General features: G+C 41.4%; 1 protein-coding gene across 10 annotated transcripts in view; it reads right to left on the bottom strand.

The window, feature by feature from the left end:
* MPPED2 (metallophosphoesterase domain containing 2) overlaps positions 1-12,055 on the bottom strand; it is a 194,172-nt gene that overhangs the window by 5,869 nt on the left and 176,248 nt on the right. For 6 of the 10 annotated variants that reach the window (XM_090140130.1, XM_090140131.1, XM_090140137.1 and 3 more), the window contains 5 exons: positions 9,308-9,390; positions 8,468-8,637; positions 6,461-6,632; positions 6,197-6,383; positions 1,888-5,701 (listed from right to left, as the gene is read on the bottom strand). The gene's annotated coding sequence lies outside the window, so the exon portion shown is untranslated. Of the gene's footprint in view, positions 1-1,887; positions 5,702-6,196; positions 6,411-6,460; positions 6,633-8,467; positions 8,638-9,307; positions 9,391-12,055 lie in introns of all 10 variants that reach the window. The other 4 variants (XM_090140132.1, XM_090140133.1, XM_090140134.1 and 1 more) reach the window with 4 other exon arrangements.

Raw genomic sequence — 12,055 nt, 5'->3', positions numbered from 1 at the left:
AGTGATGAACAGCTGGCAGTTTCATCTGAATACTTTCTGCTACAGAAATTTGACATTTTTTTTTTTCCAAGGGCACATGCCAGAGAAAAGAATGAGAAGACTTCTTCATCTGAATACCTGCATCTCCAGCAGGAAGCGGGTGTGCTTGCTGCAGGCTAGCAGAGCAAGAAATGCTGCATGCTGAGCACCCAAGTCCCAGAGAGGAAGAGTGGGAATGCAACCTGGTCCTGACCTCAGCAGGAGCTGAGAGCAATGCGATGTGCTTTGCTGGGTGAGGTGCAAGACACGATGTTCCCAGCTGGCAACTGATGGTAACTTAATACCCCCAGATGGAGGCTGGGGGCGATACGATATTCCCAGCTGGTAGCCAAGGCCTGCCTCAGTGCATTCCCATTTGTGCACGCGGCTTCTCCATACAATGAGAAGGGGTGGGCAAAGTGCAATAAAGCAGCTGGTCTATTAGAAGATAAGCTTTGTGGGGAATAACACAAACATGCAGAATCCCCTTAATCTTAAACTTTATTACCCTAGATAATAGGCTTTGGTAGTGACAACAATCGGTTGAAATGCAGAATTGTCTTGGCTCCCGCGGCACCTGCCGTGTCAGTCAGTCAAAAGCCATCTTCTCCCACACAAAAAGGTGGCTGTTTGCTACAAGCAGGCTACAAGTTTTGTTCATCTCTTTTGAAAAGGCCAAGGAAAGCTGACTATCTGCTCACTGTGGATTTAAGATGCACTCTGAACTCGCTTCTAGGGGAAAAGCTGAAGTCCTGTGAAAGCCTGCTGTCTTTCTTTACCATAGAGGAGTAAGGGCAAGCCATCTTTTGTCTGCTGAAGCCAACTGGAAAGAGCAGGGTTGTTACGCCTGCTCTGAACAAAGTAATGTTTTCCAATATTCAACCAATGATGAGAAAGAGAAATATGATATTTTTCTGTATAATCTCCATTTGTGCCATTTGCAATATCTCTGACATAAAACTAATTTGGTTATCCATAACACAATCCAGAAGAATTTTCTTTTTGGCAGAAAACTCAGAAGTTCCACGCACACTTGCAATGTGCACTGCAATCAGTGCTGCAATCAGGCAGGTAAGGCAAGCTTGCAAATAGAAAATAGTTTTACTTTATAAATGGCCTTGGATTTATTAATATTTCTCTGTTATGTGGTTGCTTTTTTTTTAAGTTAGTTTTTCACCTACAGCTCTACTTTCAAACTGTTGGGCAAAAAATTTCAGTATGAACTGCGTTAAAAGAATAACTACAAGGTGACAGGGGGCAATATTTAATGGAGAAGAAATAAAAGCAGTTTTAATTAAAAAACAAAACTGTGCCAATTATTTCAACTTTTAAAATGTCCTCTAGCATAGCTGCAACAAGTACTACAGCAGAAGTTCACAGTGAAAGATACTTAAGGTAGAAAATGGAGCTCAATTAGGGGAGCTTATACAGGTCAGGCAGGACAGTTAAATAGGCCTAAGTATGATGAATAGTAAGGCTGGTTCTATGCAATTCATAGTTTTGCCCATGAAGCCAGGATCTTTCCCTTTCAACACGCAGTTATTCCACTATCTCCGCTGAGAAAGTGGAGATTAAAACAAATAAATTGGAACCAGCAGCTTAATGTGACTTGCAGAACTATAAATAAAGGGAGGATGCACTGAAGCCTCTCTGCTCTGTGCCTCTCCCCAAGGACAGAAGCAGCAGTGCCTGCCCCAGCAGTCGCCAGCTGCACACAGCAAGCAGTGGGAGAGCACTGGCAGGGCAGATCAGTCAGACAAGCTAGATAAGAAGAACTGGGAAAGGAAGAGAGGAGGCTTACATGTTATCTGAGCGCTACTGTGGAAGAAATACTTCTTTGAGTCTGATTTATCTCAGCTGATAAGTTACCTTCAAAACTTGTCATCTGCTCCAAGTGGTTCCAGTGCTTCTGATGAGCATCTTCCACATCCAGAAAATACATCACTCTTGTTTCAACAGGACGAGATGGGCTCCCATTCCTCAGATGGTTCTCCTTCCTCTGCTAGATGAGACAGAACACCTCTGCTTCCTTTGCGATGGCATATTGATTTTTTTCAGCCTCTCTTTCCCGAGGGAATTGACCGCACTAGATCAAATTAAGAACAATCTAAGCATTTAATGGGGCTCCTTCAATACAATGAAGTTTGATTGCTTGAAGTTGAAGTTCATGATAATTATTTATGCTGACAGCACCATCACAGGCAATAAAGACTGACCCTTTCCCGAAGGCGCCAGTCTCTCCATCGAGAAATTACTTTGAATCTGCTGTGCTTGTCTGGTACCCACACTTTTAATTATTATGTATAAGCATGTTGATCACAGAACAAAACATCCTCTATTTCCACCAGAAGCTGGTGTCATCTTCAGTTTTGAGATTTGTGGCAAAAACTTTGACTCCACTGGCTGCAGGATCAGGCTTGCACCTGTTTCACTGCAGTTCCCCAGTACCCAATAAAATCTGTTTGTGGTGAGAAGTGCAACTCTTCTATATCATATAAGAGGCCTGTGCTGAAGATTGCTTACAACCAGAGCTCTGACTTTATAAGCAAGTTAATCCATGAGCAGATATTTTTCATGAATGGCTGAGAAACTGAAAACAAATCTCTCTTGCAGCTTCCTGAGTACTGCTATTAAAAATCCTCCTGGTTGGATACAACAAAAACAGTTCTAAAGTAACTGTCCTTGCATGTGTGTGCACATGTCCCATGAAACCAGGTGCCTTAGCTGCTGTGCATGCATGTCAAGGTACAAAATATCAGCACATTCTTTCACATTTTGGTGTGTATGTATATATATATATGCATATATAGACACACACACAGAGTGAAAACAATGTCATTTTGCATTTATATATAAAATACATACACAAATGCACAAAAACATGTAAAGTAGCTTTCCATCTGAAACAGTACAGCTCCTCAGCAAGGCATGCAGATTTACAGCAGTCAATGCTCTGCTTCAGAAAGTGCATCAGGTAAGTGAAAGCAGGCAGTTTTTAAAAATTTTTGTTGTTTAAATCCTTCCTCCCTCCCCAGAGCAACAACTTTTGTCCCACTCTCATTTGAAGCATAACTGCCAAAACATAAACCATTTGGGGGAAGATATGGCCTCCCACATGTTCTGCTTTTTATGGCCTTGAAAAGAATAAATGTGGTTTAAATACAAGGAATACAGTGCTTACTTGGATTGTTGAGTCCTTCGCTGGTGGAGAGGAGAGCCATGGTGCTCTGTCACATCTTCAGAAAGTTCTTGTCTTTGCCTTGAACAGACAGCCCAGGATCTCTACTGTTTCTACCACTCTGTCTTCCTAGTGCAGGTTTATTTATGCCTTTATATGTATAAAGTTCTCAGCAGTAACACTTTAAAAGTGCAGGAACAGCTGCCCTGCATCACTTAGTGATTCCGCAGCCAATGGACTGACCAGAAAAATCAGTATCTTAACTCTTCTAAATGTAAAAATGATGTCACTTAAGAAATGATTTTGTGTATCAGTTAGGAAATGGGAGAATTAAACCAAAGAGGCGTGCAGACAGCAGTCTGTCCCTTTGCACACACTTTGGCCAGACAGAAACGCAGTGGTTTGAGGCCCGCAGCTGAGCACGGGGGGAGCGTGTTTGAAGGGCTACCTTGGAAGACTTGGGTTTGGTTCTTGTTATGGCTTTAGTTTGTCTCTATCTTGCTTTATTGGAGAGCCTGTCTCGTGGGCTGCACTGGAACAGCCCAAGAACAGAGCAGCCAGGTCATGCAAGGGCATGGCAGGGCTGGTGCAGGGGTACCTGGAACTGGATTTTGGCAATGTGCCTTGATGACACAAGGTAAAAGGGCTCAAATATGCTTTTCATTTCGCAACTAGAAAGAGGGAAGCGAGAAGCTGCTGTTTCTTTAAGCGACGGTGTCTGTGTGGGCTGCCCTGCCTGGCCATGCAGGCCCTTGGAGCAGTGCTGGGAGGTTTTCAGCACGGCTGAACTCCTGGTGACCCTCAGCAACAGTAATTGTTTTAGCATAGGTTTGACAACAACAGCAAGAAACGCTCTAAAAATAAGCACAACCTTAAAATAAATTTCAACCCCTGGAGACCTGCTCATGTAAAGAACCCAGTCCATCTCCTGCCTTTCTCTTGATTAGCATCACAGCTCTGGGCGCTCGCAGAAGTGACAGCTTTCAAACCACTTCCACTGCCTCCTGCTCCACATCCCAGCCTGACAGGGAGCCAGCCTGCACCGACAGCAGTGGCCCAGAAAAGGACATCACAGTGTGGCTCTGGGTCAGGACCCACACTACGTACCCCAGTATTTATCTGAAGGTGAGATAGGGAATAAATCCAGTCTTACTGCAGCTATTGGAATAAATGCCTTTCCTGCCTTTGTAGCTATGACACAGAAGCAGCTACAAAGGAAGTAGTCTATGTCATTCGCTGTGATGCAAAGTGCCCAAAGCTGCTCACCAAACCCATACTAAATTAGCCACCCTCATGCTGGAAGGATCAAACAGCTTTCTGCCCATCAAAAAGAAAAGGGGAAATTTTGACTGTAAGTACTGAAGGAATTCTTTGCTCTTGGAAGAAGGGCCCACCAGGCATATGCAGAGCAAAGGCATGTCCAGAATTTCACAACACTTTTAGACAATTTCCTGTTATAATGAGCCACCTGGAAATTAGCCCTTATCCCCCCAAGGTTTGAAGGCAGCACATATACCTTCCTGTTATATTCCACCTGGGGTCCAGAAATCCCAAATGTTCGCTAAACGTAATGGAAAGAAACTCTTCTTTAAATAGGGAAGAAAAAAGCATTTTACTTGAAGAGCACAGGGCCTGCTGTGCCGGCCCATTCAGCAGTGGCACACAAGGGAGTCCTTCCAAAAGCACCCCCCAAGCTGGTGATGTTAAAAAGCTGCCAGACTGCACTGTGTGGAGCACAAGGAGAATTTTCGTTTGGCGAGTAATGGAGAAGAGAACCAAATTATTGCATTCTGGCTCTTTGTAAAGATTTTTCACAGCTTGCCTGGCTGACTTCTTGCAGGGAGCTGTCTCACAATACGGACTACTGAAAGTTAGAAAATAGTTCTGCACTCTGCATACTCTCCTCTTATTAATATCTTAGGGGATGGTATGTTGAGAAAAGGCTGTTAGGACACAGGCTAAGAACAAAAGATGTGCACAAAACTGTGCAAGGCAGTCAGTGAGTAACGGAGGCTCCTGTGTTTTATTCTCACAGGAAAACTTCATGTGAAATACTTTTCACATAAAGAATTTGTATCAAGTTTCAATCCTCTATAGTAAACCTATAGAAAACGAAGTGTTTCAAGCTACAAATACCAGCAGGTCCCAGGATGTGGTGTTTGGGGCAAGAGAAGACATTTTCTCTGCATACTGTTGTCTGTAAATGGGATTATTTTTGCCTTTTCTCTCTCATATAAAAGCTAGTTAGATCCTGACTGTAGACTGAAGCCTTCAGCTAACAGTGAATATTCAGAAACTGCAGACAACTCTAACACAGCCCCCTCTCCTATTACAAACTACAGATATCTGATTTCTGAGAGATACGAACATGAAGAAGTCCATAATCTTAACCTTGTTGTCTGACTAAACACAATTCTGCTCTATCATCACTGGAGAATTTACCTTAATTTGGACAAATGAGTTTTGGTGGCAAAATGGTGGACTTGCTGTTGGCTTTTTAGGTGCCTTTATTTTAGAAAACAAACAAACAAAGAAACAACCCAGCTTTATCAGCTTGCTAAAAACAAAACCAGTGAAGTTGCTTATTTTAGTTGTCATTTGGACTAGTACTAATTATGCTTGTTAATAGTAAAATGAGGTTTTAATGCTGATTAATGAAACTGATAAACTGTCAAGACTGCTAGTCACACTTAAGGATCTCTGGAGACTGTACCCTAAAATAGTTGGTATCGTGTGCAATATGGCTTTTCTGAAGGACCAGATGTGAAACATATGGTGACCTATTATTGTAAGGATGAGCCATAAGTCCTGGCTGAATTATATTGGACAAACTACCCAAATGGAAAGCTAACATCCAGTGATTATTACGGGATCATAGCAGCTTTCTAGAGTGTAAGGGACTATGATGGGCTTGGGAAATTGCCTAGCTCAGTTACTCATTCCTGGTTGACAGAGCAGTACTGTTACCTGTTTATGCTTATTTATATTCTAGACAGATACCGTTTTGTTTTGGGTGCAAACATCCTCTAATGTTGCCATCAGAGAACACTTGTTGCCTCTCATCTCAGAAGCCTTTTCTCAGTGCTGGCAGACAGTCCCAGAGGCAGGGCAGTCCCAGTGCTCAGCCAATGGCCATCACGAGCAGACCTGGTTCAGCTGAGGAGCAAATGGGCTGCAGCACTGAAGACTGGAGGATTAAAAGGATACCGTATTTCTAGAGTGCAAAGAAGTAGGCAGAAAAACTATTAATGTAATGAAACTCACTGCTCCTTTACGCAGAGATGCAATCATGGTGCAGTCAGGCACACATCACACAGTCAGGTTGCTCAGCTGTTTGGGCAGGGTCCTGTGCTGTACTGATCACCCCTCGCCTGCAGGAACCTGGCCAATTGCTGGACTGAGCTCTGGAGGGCCATTGCGAGAGCACTCTTGTCCTCTGGCAGGAGAAATGAAGGCAAGGCTCCTCTGAATTACCCTATTTCCCCATGTCCATTAACCTGATCGTTATCCAATACCGTACTCCGTCTTTGGTATGGTGGCAGGCACTAGCCAGAGCAGAATATAATGGACTGCTTTTCAGTTTTGCTGCTGCCACTTTGTATTACTCTTTGGTACGATTCTATCATTTTATGAACAGTTTAACCTATTTACTCATGTGTAAATGGACAATGGTTGAAGATTAGAGAGGCTTCATTTGCTACGAAGAGCTACTATCTTGTCTCAAAGGGAAAAGAACCAGCTGACCTGGATGGCAGAGCACATCCCTCTTTCTCTGGATGTATCGTATTACCACCACAGGATCGGCCTATAGCCATCGTAACAAACAGCAGCAGCACAGCTACAGAATGATTTTAGAGGCCAGAAAAAGCTAAACAAGTATTTCAGTAACTAAATGATTCATTGGCACAGGTACCATGTTTCATGTTCATTTCTAAATTCGATGTAACTGCTGCTGGTCAAATTTACTTTAGAAATGATACCTTAAAACAAATAATATATATGAAAATGTAGTTGTAAGAAGGAATAAATTTTGTGTTGCCTCCCTTTAAATATTACCAGTGTAATACCAGTGCTTCATTCTTGGGCTGTAGGTTTGTTAGACTGAAGCAGAAGCGTTCCTCCTTCATCAGGCATTTCAGCACAGCACCCAGCCCTACATCCCTACCCAAATGACCATATCACTACATTCACAGAATCAAATCCATAGAAATGCTGAAACTATGTACTGCAGTTCTGTAACCATGCAAGACTAATTTATTACTGTAAAAATCCTCTTAAAATTGTCTAGCAACAAAACCAGAGGTATTTTTGTTATTTGGCCAAGCTTTTCATGATGAATAATGCTACTACAGCTTAAATGGTCTTTATATCTATATTCTGGCCAGGACACACGATCCTCCTGAAGCCACTGAAGGCTACAGCTGTGGTTGCCTGCATAGGGTCACTACACTACACTCCAGACAGATAATTTGTTCCTTGGAAAAGTCTGTTTTAGCAGTTAGAAAGCAGCCTCACATGTGCCAGCGTGCTGGGAAAGCACATCACAGACAAAATGTAATGACTGCTGACACCCGACCAGCTTTCCTCTTGTTCCATATAAAAGCCAGAAAGCTAAATCATCAGAGCAACCATGCTGTTTACTTTCCCTCATTGTTCAAGCATGTCTTTACATCAGGGAGCTAAGTCTATCAAAACATAGCTTAAGAAAAAAAATATTATTGCATGGTGTATAGAAGTCCTACTGACTGGTCTGAAAAAAATAAACTGGGATTAATGTTTCAACAAAGAACAACTCCTACCCAAGGAACTGAACTTTGTGAAACACTTCACAGATGCATAGAAACATCTGAGCTGTGATGGACTTAAAACTGTTCTTACCCTGGTCACTTTGCTACATACCCTTGTAAGCTTTATCAGAAAATAAAGAAAGATTTCAGTAAACAAGGAATAAAATACTGCTTGTCTAAATAAACCAGCATGCATCTTGCCTGAAGCATGGGAACACTACTAATTCTGAAAAGTATAAGCAAGTAACGTATGTAAATAATTGTTGTTAATTAGTTCCAGGATCCTAACTAAGTTAGGACCAGGGAACCAGCTAATTCTTACTCTAAGATCTTTACAAATAAAAAATTGGAGGAATGAAACAGCTGCAAACTGCATGTTCAGAAAATAAGGATTCTATGCTTAGTTTGGCCACAGGTTACTTACGTAACTGCTTTTGCTTTTTGTCCCATAGCTCCTCCAACAGTAAGAACAGCACACTGTTACCTGGTTCCTGCTCTCCCTGATTCTTGCTTGCTGTGTGCTCCACACTAAAAGGACTCTCACACTGGATACGTAACACCAACTCAAGCAGGTCGTAGCCTTGGTTGAGCACTGCTGTCACAGAGATGAAGCTGAGGTTTTCCTGGGAGAGTCCCTGCATAATCTGTTATTTGCTGCAGGACATTACAGTAAGAAGTAAGAATGGTAAATTTTAATCTGCAGCTATCCACTGTGTTTAAATCTAACTGGTAACTTAGTAAAATTTTACAAAAGTAATCTTAGAGCAATCAATTAGATTTTTTTTGCACAGGAATCGACACAAAAATAGGTTTTTTCCATACTTCTAGATACTGTAGGGTGATGGATTTAAATGCCACCAAAGATGCAGTGTCTAATAATGTATTACAAATGCTGCTGGTAACCTAAAGATATCTGAAAATCTAGCCTCAGTAACAGAAATCCCAATCAAAGACAAAAATACACTGAGTTTCATTTTAAGCAGCTGTAACTACTGAATTTCAAAGTTTTATGTCTAGTATAATTGATTATGGATAATAAGTCCATGTATTTTGTAGTTTTAAGTCTCCAGTAAATTCAGTAGCACTTTGTACTAGAAGTTTTGCTGATTAGGAAGCCTTAATCAATACAATTTAGTTCCTCTTAGGAGCTGCTACATTCCCCCAGTCTGAGTTGGACTTCAGCCAGAAGCTTCAGCGTCAATATGATGTTCAAATATGCAGTCTTCAAAACTCTCTAGATACCTCATAACACAAAGCCAATAACAAGGTGGTCTTACTGACACAGCTGTAGTCTATGTCTTAAAGTAACATAAAGATTTTGTACCTGCTTCAGATCTTTCAAAGAATCTATGCTAGTGCTGATCTTCAGAGAGTCTGAAGTAAGCTAATTCATCACTTATTTGCCTGCTGAAGAAAAAACACAAGATGCACTTTAAGATGATTGATAAGGTTTTTTGCTGTGCATCTAACAAAGATTGCTTGCTCTATTACCAGGAGCCTGGTTTTACCCGTTCATCCTCATTGTATCCTGGTTTGATTAAAAATGCAGGAATTGGCTTTGATTTTTGTTTTCTGTCTAGCTGAAAGAAGGCTCCCCTGTCATTCTGTGTTCCAGGATCCAGGGATGATTATCACAGCAGCAGCTTTGTTGTTGGGGAAACAAAGGAATTGGTTTCTCCACTTATTTCCAAAGGAAAGTGTAAAAAATGGAAAACTGTCATCAAAACAGTTTGAGAGATGCAGACTTGGTTAAGAACATGAGATCTGCTGTGTGATCTTAGGCAAGTCAGTTTTCAACTTGTGAAGTCAAGATATTCCTTTTCTCCTACCTTTACAGCAACCTGTCCTTCTAGATTCAGCCTTACAGCATGGGTGATCTCTTGCTGTGTGTATTATGAGCTCCCAGACAAATCAGATCCATGCTGACACAAGGTATTCACAATTAACAACAACAATGAAAGAGAAAAATTACACTCTTCCTCCAATTGCAGAGTGACCGACCCCCTGCAGCCAGTAGAAATATTTTGCTGAAATACTTGCATGGCAGTGAACAGTGAAGAGAACTGTACACTGTATGCAAAAAAATTAAACACTTTGTGTTGGTTCTTTTCTAACAGAAAAATCATCACAGAACGCCCTTGGCAATACTTACATGTTTTTGTCACAGTAACATTAGTAGAAGAATAGCTTTTATTGAGATTTGAGGAAGACCAAGTCTTTTATTTCAGACATTTAACTCCACATTTTCAAGCCTACTTTTGAATATTCTGTAGTTTAAAAGTCTTAAACTCCTAGAAGCCTTTCAGTCCAAACTCCTCAGCTGACAAATCCTGTTGTACCTCGGAGCCATTTACCTAGGTGGTACATAACACCAACCTCACCTTGAGGAAGACATTCACTCAGTTATCCTATACTGAGGGAAATGCTCTTGTCAGACCACCTCCTGTGAATGCAAACTTTAGGTACAAAGCAAGTGGCTATAAATGTGCAATAAGAATTGCAGGAAAATGTTCCCTAGAAGAAATGAAGGACTTCTCCAGTTCTATGCTACAACCAACAGAAAGCAAACTGAGCCTGCGGAAAACGTCCTCAGCAAAACTGAGAGTAGAACAAAACAAGATGTATCCTTAGAGCCAGGTCATGAATGAATCATTAGAAAGTTGGCTGGCTCTGGCTCAAACCAGAGATGAAGGCATGGAAAGTGATAGAGAGATGGAGAAAAATAAATCAATATGGATGACTGAAATCCGATTCAGTGCACTAAAACTCTCTCAGATTTCTCTTGCATTTTCTCTTGATTAGGCTGACAGGAACTGAAGTTGAAAATGTTAAAACCCAACTTAGTCTTCCACGTTGCTTAGGCTACAGTGATTTATTAAGAGTCCTTTTCTCTGTGCCTTGGGAGGGTAGACAGTGCTTTGATGGCTAGGACTTTCTGCCAAAGTGCATAGGGTGTCCTGTGAGGGCTGAAAGAGCTGAAGCAGGTGTCTACACCTGGTCATAAGAAGATTTAATCTGCTTAGTGGGTAAATGTCAATTAGCAACAAAGACAGTGCATAAAAGACTGGTTACTACAAATGAGGAATCTGTAAGGAAGTTAGGATCTATACCTGAAGCCAGGGGCAAGATAAAACACACTGCTCTTTGTTGCAGGCTTTCCTGCACATGCCTTAATTGATGCACATCTAATAATAAGTTGGTCAGAGCAGGCAGGGAGAATAAGAATCCCTACCTGACTTTAAACTAGCAGATAGTATGCTGGAGAAAAAAAGAAAGAAAAATTTAAAAAAAAGAAAAAAAAAAAGAAAGAAAAGAAAAAAGAAGGGAGGTTGTTGGTAAGGGAAGAATATTCCAGAAGTGTAATTCAATCATGTGTGGTCAAAAGCAAGGTCTCGGCCCTTGTGTCAATTTAACACCAAATAGAAGGACTGCAGAGTTTGGATGTCTCCCTCTACCTTAAATTATGGATGATTTCCAGGAGTTTCCTTAATAAAATTTGTCTAGAGAGAAAATATTGGTGTCAGCGAGGGGAAAAAAATTCTGATTCACGGAAAATGGAAAAGAGAAAGGCAGCTTCAACCAGGAGTTAGCCATCAATCTATTTCTTAGACACAGTCTTGGCAGAACCCATTCTCCTGGTAGAACTTGCCTGGAGTAGACCAGATTGATTTGACAGTCTCTTAGCCTAATAAATGCTTGACCTCAAGGTCTGCTGAATTCACTAAATTCACTATGCAGAGTGAATTGGGAACCAATCACCTCAGGGGAGCATACAGTTCCACAGCCCTCCCCTGATAAAGGCCTTGACTGCTTTCAGCCTTAGCGAGATGACTAGATGAAAGCTGCTCTCAGAAGAAGAAAGGTTAATCGACTACACTGCCATTAATCAATCACTTGGAAAGATTCAGCACTTACAATAGGTAGGTTCCTCTTCCTGCCAAGAGGTTCTTGCATGTTAACCAGGGACACACCATTTCCTCCGGTATGAAGGATGAGTAATAGACAGAAACAATCCAGATAGATGCCAGCTGTATGATCCAAAGCCAGCTGAAGTCTATAGAATGACTCCTAG

This window comes from Phasianus colchicus, chromosome 5, assembly GCF_987193195.1.
Source record: "Phasianus colchicus chromosome 5, bPhaCol1.hap1.1, whole genome shotgun sequence".
NCBI classification, from domain to species: Eukaryota; Metazoa; Chordata; class Aves; order Galliformes; family Phasianidae; genus Phasianus; species Phasianus colchicus.
The sequence above is the reverse complement of the archived record's forward strand: the minus strand, read 5'-3'. Positions and strand labels throughout refer to the sequence as shown.